The 20414-nt window shown below is 38.2% G+C and overlaps 1 protein-coding gene and 1 pseudogene across 1 annotated transcript in view; both read right to left on the bottom strand.

The window, feature by feature from the left end:
* The window catches only part of FAM120C (family with sequence similarity 120C), a 111633-nt gene that overhangs the window by 12067 nt on the left and 79152 nt on the right, over nt 1-20414 (bottom strand). The gene's annotated exons all lie outside the window — the stretch shown is intronic.
* LOC124522286 (beta-galactoside alpha-2,6-sialyltransferase 1-like) lies at nt 9718-12259 on the bottom strand (annotated as a pseudogene).

Here is a 20414-nt window from a genome sequence, read left to right on the forward strand (position 1 = left end):
CAGCATTTACAATAGTTAAGACATGGAAACTACCTAAGTGTCCACTGATGGATGAGTGGATAAAGCAGGTGTGGTATATATACAAATACAACGAATATTATTCAACCATAAAAAATGAGGAAGTCCTATCATTTGCAGTAATATGGAGGGACGTGAAGACATCATGCTAAGTGAAATAAGTCAGACAGAGAAAGACAAATACTGCGTGATCTCACTTATAAGTAGAATCTTAAAAAAAAACAACTCATAGAAAAAGAGATCAGAGTTGTAGTTACCAGAGGTGGGAGGGTGGCAGAAGGGGAGGGGGAATTGGAGGAAGGTAGTCAAAAGGTATAAACTTCCAGTTATAAGATAAATGAGTACTGGAGATAATGTACATGACTGTAGTTAGCACTGCTATGTGGTCTATAGAAAAGTTAAGAGAGTAGATTCTAAGAATTCTCATCATAAGGAGAAAATTTTTCTTTTTCTTTATACCTGTATGAAATGATGGATGTTAACTAAACATTGTGGCAATCATTTCACAATACATGTAAATGAAACCATCATGCTGTATGCCTTAAACTTATACAGTGATGTATATCAATTTTTCTCAATAAAACTAAAAAAAAGGTCAGATTATTAAGTGTCTCAAAAACAGTATTAAGGAATTTGGACTTTCATTCTGAAAATATAAGAAGATACTTAGGGATTATCAGCAGGACAGTGATATTGACTGGCTCATAGGGTAAGAGAGAAGAGGCATGTATGCCAGTTGGGAGGCAACTGCAGCAATCTGTGCCTGAAGAGGTATGAACAAAGGCACTGGCTCAGGGGTTGGAGAGGGCCAGGGGACAAAGACAAGAGCTACTGAGTAGATATATCCATAGGATTTGGTCATGCATGTTATGGGAAGGGGGTAAAGAAAAAGGAAGAGCCTAAGATTCCTAGAATTCTGACTTGAGCAGATGGCTAGATGATAGGGCCATTCCTCAAGATAAGAAATCCATTAATTAAAATAAATAAGTACTCATTGATGAGTATTTGACTTGAATTTCATGAACTGAATATGTCTTACCATTCTAGGCACCAAGATGCAGAAAGAGGAAGAAAGATGAAAAAAAAATACATCAGTACAAAGTCTATGTCCTTAGCTCCCTGAAAGACCCACAAGACAATGTTCATTCATAATTATTGGAGCTGTGTGAGACTTCAGAAAGCTGGCCCTTAAAGCAAGGGATGGTCTTTTCTGAGTGGCACGTGGAATGAATCTGTAGGGACTGATCTGTAGGGAATGATCCAGTAACTACTACCAGGAGGCTGTATGATGCCCTGGAAAGAACCTGGCTTTGAATCTCTAACCTGCTGTTTCCTCACCTGGAAAGATCACAACAGCACAGGCAGCCCTACTGCCATTACTCTTTCTTCAAGCCCAGCTGTCATTTCTCTCAACTCCAGGATGTTTCTGGGCCTGCAGAACATGCCAACAAGCCCTGTTGCTTCTTTACAAACTAAGTTCTAGGGGGGCCTGGGTGGCTCAGGTCGTGATCTCAGGCTCATGAGTTCAAGCCCCACATTGGGCTCTCTGCTGTCTGTGGGCAGACCCGCTTCAGATCATCTGTCCCACACCGACCACCCCCCCTTTCGCCTCTTGTGTGCATGTGCACTCTCTCCCTCAAAAAACAAAAACAAAAACAAAAAACACTTAAAACAAACAAACAAACAAACAAAGTTCTAAATGACTGACCTTTCCAGGAGGTATCTTTCTGGGCCACACAGAAAGAACAGTTTATACCCTCCTCCCTGCCGACACATTCTCCATGTGGAAAATTTATTCATACTTTATAATCTATTTTATACTTTTTGATGCTGTATTATATAGTGCACAATTCAGAGTTTATATCTTCTATCCATATAAAATATTTTCCTTTGCCCTCAATGTTTTTTTGCCTTGGGGACTATATTATTTATTAATAATGCTTCTTTCTTGTGATTTATACTTCCTTGATTGATTTACCTTTGCCCATTCTTTTATTTTTAATCTTTCCATCTTATTTTGTTGGCAAAATATGAAGCAAAAATAGACAAAAGTGAACTGAAATGCAATTATAGTAGAAGAATTTAGCATACTACCATTAAGCTATGACATGTAAAATGTGCCTTACATACATTTAAAATCACAGAAGATTTGAAAAATACAATAAATAAGGTTCAAATTCTTGACTGAAAACATATTCAAGAACCCATGTGAGTTCCAATGAGATCTAGGACCTTGTTTGGCCTCATCTATTGTCTTGTTTCTTATTAATATTTATTATAAACTATCTAGCATAGTACATGGCCTAGAGTACATATCAGTAAATATTTATTAGGGGACTGACTGAATGCATCAACCAGGTCATGGAAAAAATCCCCCAAACCAAGAAAAAAACTCAACAAAAATCCTCCAAAGCTGAATTGTGCCAGTCACATCCTGATTACTATGAGAGAAAAACTGACTTAAAGGAGCTCCTAAAGGAGTCAAGTGTGGAAGACAGGCAGGATCACTGAAAGACTAATAAAATGAGAAGGATGTGACTTTACAAGTTGAATAGGTTGTTTTGGGTGCTCTAAGGAAACAGTGACTAAATTCACCTGGGAGACTCAGAGAAGGCCTCACAGAGGGGAGAACATTTAATTTCCTAGGGATGTGAGATTTTTGGTTGGTTTGGATTATACTCATTAATGTTAACTTGCAATTTTTCATGTTTCTCTAACCTTAGTGTGGTGCATGGCAGAATGGATGCTCAAAAAATGTTTGCTGAACAAATGAGGCTATGGCAGGATATTCCAAAGGAAATGCTAGCTCCATCTTTTGGCCAACACTGTTATTCAACCAGCCTCGAATGAATTACGTGAAAGAGAGGACAGTGTCCAAAGAGTCAGAGGCTCATTAATGAGATAGCAGGAAATAGTAATTATTAAATCAACCAATATTTAGTAATGCTCATCATGTGTTATTTTTTAAATTATATGATTCCGTTGGGGATTAATTTTGTATAACCACAGGAGTACTAATTTCCCATGGAAGTTCCTCAATCTCAATTACAAGACAGCTTTATTACTATTAGTAGTATTTACATTATTATATATACTACACACAATCATTATATATATATACATATATATGTATATGTATGTGTGTGTGTGTATATATATATATATATATATTACAGTATATGCAGCAAACTATAAGTTACTCATAGGAACAACATTTACTAAATGCCTCTTGTATTCTAGACACCCTGACATAAACTTTATATACATAGAACATGGTAGCAAAGAATACAGACTTGGGAGCCTGACATACTGGGTTCCAATCTAGGTCCTACTACTTCTTTTCTTTTTTTTTTTTTTTTTAATGTTTATGTATTTATTGAGAGAAAGAGAGAGAGAGAGAATGAGTGGGGAAGGGGCAAAGAGAGGGAGATAGAGAATTCCAAGTAGACTTCCCACGGCCAGTGTAGAGGCCGATGTAAGTCTCGATCTCGTGAACCATGAGATCATGACCTGAGCTGAAACCAAGAGTTGGACACTCAACAGACTGAGCCACCCAGGTGCCCCTCTACTATTTTTCTATGTCACTCTGGGCAAACACTTTAGTGTCTAGGGGCTTTAGTTCCCTCCCTCATCTCTAAAATGGGGCTAATTTTACCTACCTCTCAAAAGGTTATAATAGGTAAAAGAGAAAATGCATGTAAAAACACCTAGCCTAGTGCCTGTCATAGTAGCACTCTTGGTTACCATTGTAACTGAGACAATTATGGTCGAATTCTTCCTTTACTATTTGGTGAAGCCCCCATATCATATATTAAATTCTCATATGTACAAAGATCTGTTTCTACTTATTTATTCTATATTTATTTCTCATGCCAGTACAATGCTAGTCTACATTTTAAATATGTTTTTTTTGGTTGAGTTTAATTTTCTTTTTTTTTTAATATATGAAATTTATTGTCAAATTGGTTTCCATACAACACCCAGTGCTCATCCCAAAAGATGCCCTCTTCAATACCCATCACCCACTCTCCCCTCCCTCCCACCCCCCATCAACCCTCAGTTTGTTCTCAGTTTTTAAGAGTCTCTTATGCTTTGGCTCTCTCCCACTCTAACTTAAATATGTTTTAAAATATGGTAGTCTCTGCTTTTATCCACTTCTTTTAATTTTAAAATAAAATTTATGATTTCATTCTTACTTCAAAAGCTCAAGTTCATTATCATTAAGAAAATGTAAAAAATGCAACAGAAAAGTATAAAGAAAACAAAAGATAAAAACTGAAGTGATTTTTACTCTTACCATTCAGATATTACCACTGTTATGTTTGTTATGATTTTGGCTTTTTTCTTCCTAACCTCTCAAATCTCAATTTTCTCTATTACATTATATATGTATTATATATTGTATATAATGTATATATCTAATAATATACCTAATAATAGTATAGTACAGTATAATATATTAGTATATACATCTAATAATATATCTAATAATATCACTAATTGTATATATTATTTATATAATATATATACTTTTATATATTATAAATATATAATATATATACTTTTTTCACTCATTATACTATGAGAATGCCTCATTCATTAAATACTTTTCAAAAACATTTTTGTTTCATTTTCTTAAAATTTTTTTTTTATATATGAAATTTATTGTCAAATTGGTTTCCATACAACACCCAGTGCTCATCCCAAAAGGTGCCCTCCTCAATACCCATCACCCACCCTCTCCTCCCTCCCACCCCCCATCAACCCTCAGTTTGTTCTCAGTTTTTAACAGTCTCTTATGCTTTGGCTCTCTCCCACTCTAACCTCTTTTTTTTTTTTTTTTCTTCCCTTCCCCCATGGGTTCCTGTTAAGTTTCTCAGGATCCACATAAGAGTGAAACCATATGGTATCTGTCTTTCTCTGTATGGCTTATTTCACTTAGCATCACACTCTCCAGTTCCAGCCACGTTGCTACAAAAGGCCATATTTCATTTTTTCTCATTGCCACGTAGTATTCCATTGTGTATATAAACCACAATTTCTTTATCCATTCATCAGTTGATGGACATTTAGGCTCTTTCCATAATTTGGCTATTGTTGAGAGTGCTGCTATGAACATTGGGGTACAAGTGCCCCTATGCATCAGTACTCCTGTATCCCTTAGGTAAATTCCTAGCAGTGTTATTGCTGGGTCATAGGGTAGGTCTATTTTTAATTTTCTGAGGAACCTCCACACTGCTTTCCAGAGCGGCTGCACCAATTTGCATTCCCACCAACAGTGCAAGAGGGTTCCCGTTTCTCCACATCCTCTCCAGCATCTATAGTCTCCTGATTGGTTCATTTTGGCCACTCTGACTGGCGTGAGGTGATACCTGAGTGTGGTTTTGATTTGTATTTCCCTGATAAGGAGCGACGCTGAACATCTTTTCATTAAATTTTTTTTTTTCATTTGAGTATAGTTGACACAATGTTACATTAGTTTCAGGTATACAACTCAGTGACTTAAGTTTATACATTACGTTCTGCTCACAAGTGTAGCAAACATCTGCCATCATACAAAGCTATGTTTTAATGTTTATTTGAGAGAGAGAGAGAGAGAGAGAGAGAGAGAGAGAATCTGAAGAAGGCTCCAGGCTCTGAGTTGTCAGCACAGAACTCATGAACTGTGAGATCATGACCTGAGCTGAAGTTGGACGCTTAACTGACTGACCCACCCAGGTGCTCCAACACTACTCAATTTTTTTTAACGTTTATTTATTTTTGAGAGACAGAGCGTGAGCAGGGGGTGGGGCAGAAAGAGAGGGAGACACAGAATCTGAAGCAAGCTCCAGGCTCTGAGCTGTCAGCACAGAGCCCAACACGGGGCTTGAACTCACAAACTGTGAGATCATGACCTGAGCTGAAGTCGGATCCTTAAACAACTGAGCCACCCAGGCGCCCCAACACTACTCAATTTTTAAAATAAATACTTTATTTTGCAAAAATTTTACATATACAGAAACTTATTCTAATTTTTTTGTTGAGGTATAATTTACATACCATAAAATTCATCCATTGTTAAGTATAGAATTTAATATTTAGTACATTTACAGAGTTGTGCAACTGTCATCACAATTGAGTTTTAGAATATTTTCATTGCCCCAGAAAGATCCCTTGTGCTCACATGTAGTCACTCCTCATTTCCACCCTGAAGGCAACCACTTATCTACTTCTATCTCCATAGATTTGCCTTGCTGGACATTTCATACAAATGGAATTTCGTGGTCTTTTGTAATTTGCTTCTTTCCTTAGCATAGTTTTTATTTTAATTCAACTTTTAAGATTGATATGGTTGTAGATTCACATGCAGTTGTAAGGAGTAAAACAGAGGGATCCCTCGAACATTTTACCTAGTTCTCCTAATGGTATTATCTTGCAAAATATAATACAACATCACAGCCAGGATACTGACACTGACCCAGTCAAGATAAAAAACAGTTCCATCACCACAAGGATCCCTCATATTGTCTTTTATAACCACACCCACCCTCTTCCCAATCCATGTTCCTAACTCCTGGAAGTCACTAATCTGTTCTCCATTTCCATAATTCTGTCATTTCAACAATGTCACATAGCATGTAATATTTTGGGACTGGCTTTTTTAACTTAGCATAATTCCCTTAAGATTCATCCAACTTATTGTGTGTTATCTAAAGTTTGTTGCTTTTTATTGGTCAGTAGAATTCCATGGTATGTATGTGCAATACTTGAACAATTCATCTGTTGAAAGACATCGGGGTTGTTTCTAATTTGGGAGTATTAAGAATAAAGATGCTATAAACATTAATGTACAGGTTTCTGTGGCTACATAAAATTTCATTTCTTTGCGATAAATGCCCAAGAGTGCAATTTCTGGGTTGTATAGTTATTTTTAAAGAAATTGACGAATTGGGGATGTCTGGGCGGCTCAGTCAATTAAGCATCTGACTCTTGATCTCAGCTCAGGTCTTGATCTCAGGGTTTTGAGTTCAAGCCCTGCATTGGACCTTCTTAAAAAAAAACCTGACAAATTGTTTTCCAAAGTGGATGTAGCATTTTACATTTCCAAAACCACCATTTGAATGATCCAGTTTCTCCACATACCCCCAGCATGTGGTATTATCATTACTTCTTATATTAGCCATTCTGATAGCTGTGTAATGATATCTCACTATGGTTTTAATTTGCATTTCCCTAATGGCTAATGATACTGAACATATTTTCATGTGTTTATTTTATTTGCTATGGTATATCCTCTTTGGAGAAATGTCTATTCATGTATTTTGCCCACATTCTAATTTCATCCTCTTCACATGGGCTTTCTTTCAACTGATAAAAGTATTTTTTTAAATGCCATTTATTGAAAAATTTTACATAATCTTTGGGTAATTCAGAATTAGATTAGGCATGTTTCAGAAGCTTCTGAGATTGAGGTCTCCAAACCAATGTGAATAGCTTATGTGATCGGTGGAAGGATTGGGGAACCTCATGATATAGGATGCATAGATGGCTACCGATGAAGACAGAATCCCTTATGGACAGGGACTTTCCTGTAGCACTCAGTCATCATTTTTAAGTTATCTGTCACAAATATTAAACATCTCACCAGACCAACAATAATACCCCTATCGTATTTGCAATTTATTAGTTTCTGTATAGAGAGAACATGGAATTAAAAGTTCTGTAGACCTAGAATCACACTTAATCTGATCCCTTATATTAATAATAATTAAAAGCTAGCATCTCAGTGTCCACACGAATGCCTATCTCTTGCTGATGGAATGCCACCTTCCTCTCACTCACTGTTTGTGATTCAAAGATTGCAGTGAGTGCATCAATCAGAGCATAAAACAAGCCGGAGAGGTGCCTGGCTGGCTCAGTCAGTAGAGCACACAACTCTTGATCTCAGGGTTGTGAGTTTAAGCCCCATATTGGGTGTAGAGATTACTTTTTATAAAAAGTAAGCCAGGAATTCATGGTCCCAGAGAGGTGGAAAAGATTCGCTCCACATAGCAGTAAGTGGCCCAAGTGCTCCACCAGTTCCCAAGCAGAATCAGGCAGGACCTGCATGCAGGGAGGAGGTAGAGGAGAGGCATGTTCTTCACCCTCTACTACCTCAGATGTTTTCCCGGGTGTTCCAGGCAGGGTAGTTGTTGTCTCCCAATAGGATGGTTAATTCCTTGAGGACAGGACCCCCTCTCTGGCCTCCCTCAAAGCAATTTCCTCCCCAGGTATGAGCACAGAGCAGATCCTTAGTGAAGGAAGGAAGGAAGGAAGGAAGGAAGGAAGGAAGGAAGGAAACCACAATGTACAGAGCACCTGCTATGTGCCAAGTACAGAACCAGGAAAGCTGTTTCCTGTAACCCTCACAACAGTCCTGAGGTAGGCTCATCACCTCTGTTTTACAGATGTGGAAACAGTCTCAGGAGAATATGCCCATGGTGCCACAGCTAGTAAACAGGAGATCATTGATTTGAAAACCCAGGGCTTCTCCCTTCAGATCTCTTTCTACTGCTTATATAAGCCAAGGATTTGGCAGCAAGTGAGCACTCCAGCTCCCAGACGGCTGGTCTAGAGCTCACGTTTAAGAGGCCCTTAAGCACATGAGGCCAGGAGTCCAGAATCCTGGGTCTAGGAGCCCTGGCTCTACAGCATTACTTTTTTATTTTATTTTATTTTATTTTATTTTATTTTATTTTATTTTATTTTATTTTATTTTATTTTATTTTATTTTATTTATTTTTTAATATATGAAATTTATTGTCAAATTGGTTTCCATACAACACTCAGTGCTCATCCCAAAAGATGCCCTCCTCAATGCCCATCACCTACTCTCCCCACCCTCCCACCCTCCATCAACCCTCAGTTTGTTCTCAGTTTTTAAGAGTCTCTTATGCTTTGGCTCTCTCCCCCTCTAACCTCTTTTTTTTTTCCTTCCCCTCCCTCATGGGTTTCTGTTAAGTTTCTCAGGATCCACATGAGAGTGAAACCATATGGTATCTGTCTTTCTCTGTATGGCTTATTTCACTTAGCATCACACTCTCCAGTTCCATCCATGTTGCTATAAAGGGCCATATTTCATTCTTTCTCATTGCCACGTAGTACTCCATTGTCTACAGCATTACTTTGTGACCACGAGTGAGTCCTTTACCTTCTTTGCACTGGGGGCCAGACCAGTCCAATGTGGTGCTCCACTCAGGGAGGGGGTAGCAAAACTACCCGGAAGCATGTTTGCAGACCATGGTAGTAAGAATTGTCTGGAGACTGACGTTGCTCCCTTGCTGGAGGGGTGCAGGGCATGGTGGTCTGATAAGGAGTTATGATCTCTAAGGGTCTGACTTCTGAGAGTGATTTTAAATTCTGAGGAACCACATCCCCACTCCACAGGGACATTCCACAACAGGCCCATGAAGGTCAAAGAAACTGTCGGGTCAGGATACTTTTATTTTTTTTTTTTTAAATTTTTTTTTTCAACGTTTATTTATTTTTTTGGGGACAGAGAGAGACAGAGCATGAACGGGGTAGGGGCAGAGAGAGAGGGAGACACAGAATCGGAAACAGGCTCCAGGCTCCGAGCCATCAGCCCAGAGCCCGACGCGGGGCTCGAACTCACGGACCGCGAGATCGTGACCTGGCTGAAGTCGGACGCTTAACCGACTGCGCCACCCAGGCGCCCCCAGGATACTTTTAAAGTAGAAAACACCTGAAAGTAATTAGAGAAAGGGGAAAAAAACTACTACTTTAAAGGGGAAAAACAAGATGGCAGTCAGGAGGGCGTGGGATGGGCATTAACAAGGAAGCAGTGGACATGGTGTGCAAACCCAGCTGCAGGGTAGGGTCAGGCTAGGCTGAGCCTGGACAAATCAGGCTTTTGGCATCTGTCTTGCCTAGTGTCTGCCATGGGGCTGCACTTGCTGCCTCACACAGGGGTAGTGGTTTCCTCAAAAAATAATCTGAGCCTTTAAGTTCAGGCAGACCTTAGAGAATAAATACAGGCAATAAAGGCAGAAAGAAAAACATAATTCAAGTGACTCAAAATCTGCCTGATATGTTTCTCCTCTTCCTCTAAAATCTCCTCCACAGCCCCAGCTCTGTGATGCCCTCTCCGACCCACAGACACAGCAAGTATGTGGCCCCTCCCAAGTGTGCAGGCAGATAGAATGGCAAGTCAGCCTTTCCATACATCCCCCATACACTGAGCAGACCGAATCCCCCTGTCTCTCTCCCGAGGAACTGGAGGATTGAGACTGTGCCTTTGTGTCCTTCTAATCTCTATATGGAAATGGCTGTGGGTTCATCAACATCCTTTGCCTATAAGCACCCAGGCTAAGTAAGAACACACCAAACCTGCTAGAGTGATAGGCACACCACCTCTCCCAGGGACATGGACCTTGGGGGCAACTTTGTTCTGGAGGAATCGAGCATGTTTCCTATGTCCCAGGCCACTTGCTGGCCCCCCAGAGCCACCCTATACCAGGACACAATCATAATTTGGGAGAATTTCTCTAACACATGAAATCAATGTCTAGTTACAGATTTCAAGCAATAGAGAGAGCTGGTTTGTGAGAATAGCACCATTCCAGTGCTATTGGGATGCCCTGGTGGGAAAGGTGGATCTTGCATTCACCAGTGCGTGGAAAAGAATGCTAGATATGTGTACATGTGTGTGGTAGGAGGATTTGGGCTCACACGCCTCTGCAGCTACATGGCAGGCTGGACCTGGCTTCTTGCCACTGGGCTCCTGCATCCTGGGGCTTTTGCTGACAGAAGGCCCATAGTGCAGGCTGGGATCATTCAGGAATGTGGTCTGCCCAGGCTTGGTGGAGAACAGCAAGGTGACCTGACCAGGGAGCTAATGCTCAGTAGCAAATTGTCCAGAAGCCAGGCACTGTAGCTTTCCCAAGCAGGTTAATGTCCTCGTCTGTGCCCTGGTTGAGGTACTTCACCAAATTCTTCTCAAAGAGGAGCAGGTGGTAGGTGCTCATTGTGCAGATGCTGCCAAAAAACTTCTGGTAGTAGTAGCACAGGTCGGTCTGTGCTTGGACGGGAAGAACTCGTAAATAACCACCTGGTCACACAATATCATGATGATTATGATGATGCCAAGCATCCCAGAGGATGGGGGATTTGGCTGAATCTCTGCTGGGGAGACTTCTGAATGACGTCCCACAGCTCCCAAAGCATCTCGGGCTAGAGGTTGTAAAAGGGCTGATCAGGATGCAGCTTGCCAACAGCTCTTACAGTTCCCAAAGAAGCTGTAGTTAGGGCTCTGGTACCACTGTGGTATATCTGAATGGTAAACAGATGGGTCTCACACAATTCGGATTCCCTCACTGTATAAACTGTCTGTGAGGAAGTGCCCTTCAGTGGTGACCAACTGAGAGTTCATCAGGCAAATGGTGGTTTTCGTGCCCACATCTTGTTGGAAATGGGCTGTAGGCACCCCACTAAACCCCAGGACTGCATCATGATCTCTATTTCTTGGCCCATCTGGGAGGACTTCAGAGATCCTGCTGATGAGACAGCAGCATACCTGCCCCACAGCCCAGCCTTGGTTCCAATGTTCTCCTTGGGCAGAAAACCCTCCCATTTGGAGAGGCTAAAGGGAAAATCTGTGGCCTCTACTATGGATACATTCACATGGTCCCAGAGGTGGCAGCGCAGGGCCTCTGCACTGAACTTGGCCCCCGCCTTGGCCTCTTATTATAAGATACTTTGTACTTCTTAAGGTTCAGATAATTTCTCCAGATTTTCTGAAGACTGGTGATAAGGTTTTTGGAAGAGCTGTTCTTGTTCCACACTTGGAAGGAGGCCTCTGGCTTGGCCTTAGCTGGGTCCTGGGGACTGCTGAGAGCCTGGTTGCTGCTTGAAGTCACAGACTGTTTCTCCAGACTTCTCAACATCTGGAATCCTTTGGTTTGCAATTTAAGGGAATCATAGTTACTCTCTTTCTTCTCCTGCCACACACAGATGACCACAAATAGGAGAAAGGCCAGCACACAGCAGCTGAACTATTTCTTCAAATTGGCGTGAATCACAATGAGAGGTGTTCAAGGCAGCCACTCTGTTCTGAGCAGGAAAACAAGACTGCTTTTCGCTAATCCCCCTGGGGTTGCAGGCATTCAAGTCCTCAGGAACCAGCACTATTCTACATAAGAGGAATTTTTGCCTTATCGGGCCTGGAGGCCAAGGCTCATTTTTCTCAGCATGATCAAAAAATATCTTGAAGTTTCCAGGGTCAAGGTCAGTGCCTGTAGCTCAGCTTCATGTGCCAAATAAGCAAACATTGTCTTCTTACAAAGAAGGTGCTCCATAGCCCAGGAGTAGGGGCCTACATCCAGCCTGGGATCAAAGCCTTCATGGATGAGGAAGCCCTCAGTGCTGGGACACAGGCCTGGCACCAGGGCTTGGGCATGCTCAAGGAGGCCAGTTCATTTCTAGGCTCCATGACTTTACTGTTTCTCCCTGGGCTGTTCACTGTGGAACGCTGTACAATCGACTCTACCCCGCTTGCTGAGCGCTCGACCACCCAGGCTGCAGCTGCTCCCTGTTATTAGCACCAGGTGGCTTCCTGAGCTGGCCCTATCTCCCAACTCCCCTCCCGCAGGTGCTGGCCAACTCCGTGCCCTGTGGCCACAGGGGAGCCTAGCAACTGGAAGCCTGGTGCCAGGCACTGAGTCCTGGCAGGAGGGTCTACTGGGGAGGAGTGGGGGATTGGGGCTGAGGGGTGGATGGGACAGTGAAGGAGGGAAGAAGAGAGCCTCAACTGGCAAAAGTTTTTAGTTCTAAGGAGGTCCAATTTATTAATTTTTCCTTCTATGAACTGTGCTTTTGGTTATAAGTCTAAAAAGTCTGCCTAACTCTAGTTCCTGAAGACTTTGTATTTTTTCTAAAACTTATATAATTTTATGTTTATATTTTAAGTCTATGATCTATTTTGAGTTAATTTTTGTATAAGGTGTGAGGTTTAGATCAAGGAGGTTTTGCTTTTGTTTTTGGCTTACGGGTGTCCCATTGCTCCACTACCATTTGTTGAAAGGCTATCCTTTGTCAACTGAATTGTTTCTGCTCCTCTGTCAACAACCAGTTGACTGTATTTGTGTGGCTCTGTTTCTGGGTTCTTTATTTTCTTCCATTAACCAATGTGTTTATACCTTAGCAAATACCGCCACTGTCTTGATTACTTTAGCTATATACTATGCCTCAATATTGGGTAGAGTGATTCCTACACTTTTTTCTTCTTTATCAAGATTGTTTTAGCTACTGTAAGACCTGTGCCTTTCAATATAAATTTTAGAATAAGTTCATCTATGTCCACACAAAAAAATCTTGCATTAAAAAAAATCTTTCTTCCTACAGAAATTACATTAAACCTATAGGTCAATGTGAGGAGAAACGACAGCTTTACTATGGTAAGTCTTCCAGTCCATGAACTTTCCTTCTTTGATTTCTTTCACTACCATATAGCATAATGATTTTACATGCTCTGGCATGTATCAGTAATTTGTTGGATTTTGCTGCTGAGTGATATTTCACTGATGGATATACCTCTAGTTTATCCATCTACCAGTTGACAGATATTTGAGTTATTTCCACTTTTTAACTATTATGAATAATGCTTCTATGAACATTCATGTCCAAGTCTTTGTGTGGATATATGTTTTTGATGCTTTTGGGTAGGTATGTAGCAGTGAAATAAATGAGTCTTAATGATACATTTATGTTTAACCTTTTAAGAAAATGCCAAACTAATCTCCAAAGTAACTAACCATTTTAGTTCCCACCAGCAATTTAGGAGGGAATTCCAATTTCTCCACAGCTTGACCTACATATGTTATAGTCTACCTTTTTTCAATCATTCTGAGTGGAGTGATATTTCATCGTGGTTTAAATTTGCATTTCCCTAATGATTACTCAACTTGAGAATCTTTTCATGTGCTTATGTTCCAATCTTATATCTTCTATGGCAAAATGTCTATTCACATCTTTTAGTCATTCTTAGAGAGTGATTTTTTTTTAAGTAGGTTCCACACCCAATGTGGGCTTGAACTCACGACCCTGAGATCAAGAGTTGCATGTTTGGGACACCTGGGTGGCTCAGTCAGTTGAACATCTGGCTCTTGATCTCGGCTGGGGTTGTGACCTCATGGTTCATGGAATCAAGCCTCTCATTGGGCTCTGTGCTGACAGCACAGGGCCTGCTTGAGATGATCTCTCTCCCTCTCTCCCTGCCCCTCCCCTACTCACTCTCTCTCTCAAAATAAATAAATATTAAAAAAAAAAAGAGTTGGATGTTCTACCAACTGAACCAGCCAGGTGTCCCTCTTTCACTCATTTTTAAACTGGTTGTTGGTTTTGTTACAAGTTGCAAGAGTTCTTTATATATTCTGGATACAAGTCCTTTATCAGATATATGATTTATAAATATTTCCTGTGGCTTGTCTTTCAGTTTCTTAATGGTGGCTTTTGAAGTGCAAATTTGGTATTTTGATGAAATCCATTTTTTAAGTGCATTGTGCTTTAGCTGTTGTATCTATAAAATCTTCACCTAACCCCAATTCATAAAAATTTTCTCATGTTTCCTTTTGTAAGTTTTATAATTTTAAACATTAGATTTTTATCTATTATCCATTTTGAGTAATCTTTGTGTATAAAGGATTTAAATTCATCATTTTTATCAGGTCAGGTCAAATTGGTTGACAGTGTTGCTCAAGTCTTCCATATTTTTGCTGATTTTCTGTCTAGCTGTTCTGGCCATTATTGAGAGTAGGGTATTGAATACTTCAACTGTTACTGTTGAAGTATATTTTGTTCTTAAGTTTTATCGTTTTATGCTTCATGCACTTTGTTAGGAGTACATATGTTTATAATTTGTTAGGGCATTGTTAGGAGTACATATGTCTATAATTGGCATATCTTCACAATGAATTGACCCTTTTAACACTACAAAACATTCTTTTTTATCTAATAACATTACTTGTCTTAAAGTCTATTTTGTCTGATATTATTATAGCCATTACAATTCTCATATGGCTACTGTTTGCATTGTAGATTTTTTCTATTCTTTTCTTTTGGATCTATTTGAGTCTTTGAATCTAAAGCATATCTCTGGTACACAATTCATGCTTTTTACCCAATCTGACAATCTCTGCCTTTTGATTGTTCAATTCATTTACATTTGATGTAGTTATGTTTAGATGTTTCATACCTTTTTTATTTTTTGCTTTTTCCTTTTACTCTTCTATTGTGTTAAACAGATGTTCTCCAATGTAGCATTTTAATTTTTTTAACTATATTTTTGGTAATTTTCATAGTGGTTGCTCTGTGGATTGCAATGTACATCTTAATCGACACACTACTTCAAATTAATACTAAATAATTCCAGTAGAATATAGAGAGATTGCTCCAGTATATTTCTCTTCTTTCCTCCCTCCATTGTAATATTGTCACATATATTATACCTTCATTCTAACACCAACACACAATTTCATAATTTTTGCTTTACGCAGTGGTCTTTTAAATCAGTTAAGTGAGGGGTGCCTAGCTGGCTCAGTCCATGGAGCATGTGATTCTTAATCTTGGGGTTGTGAGTTCAAGCCCCATGTTGGGTACAGCAATTAGTTAAAAATAAAATCTTAAAAAAAAATAAATCAGTTAAAGGAAGAAATGAGAAAAAATATACTTATGCCACTTTTTATATTACCTATGTAATTACCTTTACAGGTGGTCATTAATTTATCTATTTGGTGTCATTTCCTTTCAATCTGAAGGATATCTTTCATTTTTTAATTTTTTTATGATATATATTTATGTATTGCTCTAAATTTTAATTCCAGCATAGTTAATATACAGTGTTAAATTATGTTTCAGGTGGTGGCACCTGGGTGGCTCAGTCAGTTAAGTGTCAGACTTTGGCTCAGGTGGTGATCTCACAGTTCGTGGGTTACAGCCCCACATTGGGCTCTGTGATGACAGCTCAGAGCCTGAAGCCTGCTTTGTATTCTCTGTCTCCCTCTCTCTCAAAAATATGTAAACATAAAAAAAATTACAAAAAGAAGTTAGTTTCAGGTGTACAATATAGTGATTTAACAATTCTATTTACTATTTGCTATCACTGCTCATCAAGATAAGTGTACTCTTAATCCCCTTCACCTATTTCACCCACCCCCCCCCACCCACCTCCCCTCTGGTAACCATCTGTTCTCTATAGCTAAGAGTCTGTTTGGGGGTATGTTTCTTTTTATTTGTTTCTCAAATTCTACATGAGTGCAATCACATGGTATTTGTCTTTCTCTGACGGACATCTTTTGTTTGGCATTATGCTCTCTAGCTCCTTCCTTGTCATTGTATTTTTGATTTGCATTTTCCTAATGATCCGTGATGGTGGGCATCTTTTATGTGCTTTCTGCTTAATTGCATACCTTCTTTGGAGAGATGTCTGTTCAAATCTTCTGCTCATTTAAAAAATTAAAGTATTTTTCTTTTATTGTTTAGCTGTAAGAATTCTTTATATATTCTGGATACTATATCCTTATTGGATATATGATTTGCAAATATTCTGTGGATGGTATTTTCACTTTCTTCACAGCATTGTCTCCAGAACACCAGCTTGAAGTTTTGATCTAGTCCAGTTAATCTTTTTGGCACTTACACTTTTGGCATCATATCTAAGAAACCATTGCCTAACCTGAGGTCATGAATATTTATACCTGTTATCTTTAAGGGTTTTACAACTTGAGCTCTTATATTTAGGTCTGTGATAATACATTTTGAGTTAATTTTTATATATGATGTGAGGTAGAGATCCTAATTCATAATTTTGCATGTGGATATCCAGTATCACAGAACTCTTTGCTGAAAAGCCTATCTCTCCCCATTGAATTGTCCTGGTACTGTTGTCAAAATTAAATCTACCACAAGTGGAAAAGTTTATTTCTGGACATTCAACTGTACTCCATTAATTTATATGTCTATCCTTATGCCAGTAAACCACTGTCTTGATTACTGTAGTTTTGTAATAAATTTTGAAATAGGGAAGCGTGAATCTACAACTTTGTTCTTTTTTTCAAAATTGTTTTGGTTACTGTGAGTTCCTTAAATTTACATTTTTTTAGTGTCAACTTGTTAATTTCTGCAAAGAAGAGATCTGGGATTTTGGATTATGTTGAATATGTAGACCAATTTGGGGAGTATTGTCATCTTAAGAATCTTTTGTCTTCATAAACGTGAATGAGGGATATCTTTCCACTTATTTAATTCTTCTTTAACTGTAGTTTTCAGTGTATAATTCTTGTACTTCTTTTGTTAAATTTATACCTGCGCACTTTATTCCTTTTGATGTTATTATAAAAGGAGTTGTTTTCTTTTATATTTTGAATATTGATTAGTAGTGTATTAGTATACAATTAATATTTTTATATTGATCTTATATCCTGTGACTTTGCTGAACTCATTTATTAGTTCTTTCTTTGCACTTTTCAAAAGTTGTGGTAAAATACACATAACACAAAAGTTACCATCTTAAGCATGTGTAAGCATACAGTTTGGTAGTATTAAATACATTCAAATTGTTGTACAACCATCACCATCGTTCATCCCCATAACTCTTTTCATCTCGTAAAACTGAAATGCTATACCTGGTAAACAATAACTCCCTCATTATCCACCCCCCACCCCTGGCAGCTACCATTTTATTTTTTGTCTTTATGATTTTGACTACCTAAGTACCTCATACAGTGGAATCATACAATATTTATCTTTTTGTGACTGGCTTATTTCACTTAGCATAATGTCCTCAAGGTTCACCTGTGTGGTAGCATATTCCAAGATATCCTTCTTCTTGAAGGTTGAGTAATATTTCATTTTATGTATATATCATAATTTGCATATCCATTCATCAGGTGATGGACACTTGGGTTGCTTCCACCTTTGAGCATTGTGAATAATGCTATGAACATGGGGGAGCAGGGAGGTCCCTGCTCTAAATTCTTTTGGGTATATACCCAGAAGTGAAATTGCTGTATCATATGGCATTTATATTTTTATTTTGTTGAGGAACTGTCATATTGTTTTCCAAAGTGGCTATACCATTTTATATTCCTACAAACAATGCACGAGGATTCCAATTTCTCCACATCCTTGGCAATACCTGTTATTTTCTGGATTTTTTTTTGACAGTAACTATCCTAATGGGCATGGGTTAGTATCTCATTGTAGTTTTGCTTTACATTTCCCAAATGATTAGTGATGTTGAGCATCTTTTCATGTACTTATTTGCCATTTGTACACCTCTGGGGAAATAAATGTTTATTCAAATCCTTTGACCATTTTGGAATCAAGTTGTTTTTCTCCTGTTGAGTTTTAGAACTTTTCTATATAGTCTGGATGTTAATCACTTATCAGATACATGATTTGCAAATATTTTTTTCCATTCTGTGGGTTGCCTTTTTACTATGTAAACAGTGTATTTTGACACATACATTTAAAAATTTTTCATGAAGTCCAATTTATTTATTTTTTTCTTTTGGTTTATCTTTGGTGTCCTACCCATGAAATCCTTGCCAAATCCAATGTTGTGAAGCTTTTGTCCTATTTTCTTCTAAGAGTTTCATTGTTTTGGGTCTTATGTTTAGGTTCTTGATCCACTTCGAGTTAATTAGTGTATGTGGTGTTAGGTGAGTGTCCAACTTCAGTCTTTTGCTTGTGGATATCCAGTTTTCCTGGCACCATTTATTGAAAAGTCTGTCCTGTCCTCATTGAATGATCTTGGCACCCTTGTCAAAAATCATTTGACCATATATATGTGAGAATTTATTTCTAGGTTCTCTATTCTATTCTATTGGTCTATACATCTATCTTTATGCCAATACCATAATGTTTTGATTACTGTAGTTTTGTAGCAAGTTTTGAAATTAGGAAGCGTGAGTCCTTCAGTTTTTTCTTTTTCAAGATTGTTTTGGCTATTTGGGGTCCTTCGAGATTCCATATGAATTTTAGGATGGGTTTTTCTATTTCTGCCAAAAATGTCATTGGGATTTTGGAAGGGATTGCATTCAATCTATAGATAATTTTGGGTGGTATCAACATTTTAACTATATTAAGTCTTCCCATCCATGTACACGAGATGTGCTTCCATTTATTTATGTCTTCTTCAATTTCGTTAGCAACACTTTGTATTCATTGTATAAGTCTTTCAACCAACCTGTTGAAGTTAATCCCTAAGTATTTTCTTCTTTTTGATGTTATTATAAATGGAATTGGTTTTGTAATTTCCTTTTCAGACTGTTCAATGTTCATGTAATAGAAAAGCAACTGGGACGCCTGGGTGGCTCAGCCAGTTAAGTGTCCGACTTTGGCTCAGGTCATGATCTCATGGTCCAGTGCTGACAGTTCTGAGCCTGGAGCCTGCTTTGGATTCTGTGTCTCCCTCTCTCTCTGCCCCTTTCCTGCTCACACTCTGTCTCTCTCTCTCACTCTCCAAAATAAATAAACATTTTAAAAAAAGGAAAAGCAACTGATTTTTGTGTGTTGACTTTGTATCCCTGATACTTTGCTGAATTCATTTACTAGTTCTAATAGCAATTTTGTGGAGTGTTTAGGCCTTTATACATACAAGATCATATATTGTATACCCTTGTTATCTTCTGTATAGTTGTATCCTCTTTTGAAAGTTGAGTATTGAAATCTCTTATTATTACTGTTGAATTGTCTGTTTTTCCCTTCATTTCTATTAATTCTCACTTCATATATTTTTGGGCCCTTTTGTTAAGTGCATATATTTATAATTGTTATAGCTCCCTGATGAACTGACCATTTTATGATTATAAAATGTTCTTCTTTTTCCAGTAACATTTTATTGTCTTAATATGTATTTTGTCTGGTGTTATTACAGCCACTCCAGCAATCTTATGGTTGTTGTTTGTATGTATATATTTTCCCATCCTTTTACTTTCCATCTATTTGTATGTTTGAATCTAAAGCTTGTTTACTGTGGACAGCATATAGCTGGCTTTTGTTTCTTATGTAATCTGATAATCTCTGCCTTTTGATTGGATTTTAATCCAATTGGATTTAATTCACTCAAACTTAATGTTATTAACTTAATGTTTAGATTTGTATTTGCCATTTTGCTTTGTATATGTCTCATGTGTTATTTGATACTTTATTCCTTCTTTATTGTCTTCTTTCTTTTAAGTGGATATTTTCTAGTGTAAAATTTTAATTTAATAATTTTTAAATTACATTTTTGAGTTCTTTTCTCTAGGGCTTCTAATATACATCTTAACAGTATCTGCTTCAGACATACAATAACTTCATTCCAGTATAATTATCAAAACTTTAATCTTATAATCTAGGTCCATTCCCTCCCCTCTTTTTTT

Source organism: Lynx rufus, unplaced genomic scaffold (assembly GCF_022079265.1).
Source record: "Lynx rufus isolate CCGP_SWC_20201006 ecotype Redwood Valley unplaced genomic scaffold, mLynRuf1.p SCAF_35, whole genome shotgun sequence".
Lineage (NCBI taxonomy): Eukaryota > Metazoa > Chordata > Mammalia > Carnivora > Felidae > Lynx > Lynx rufus.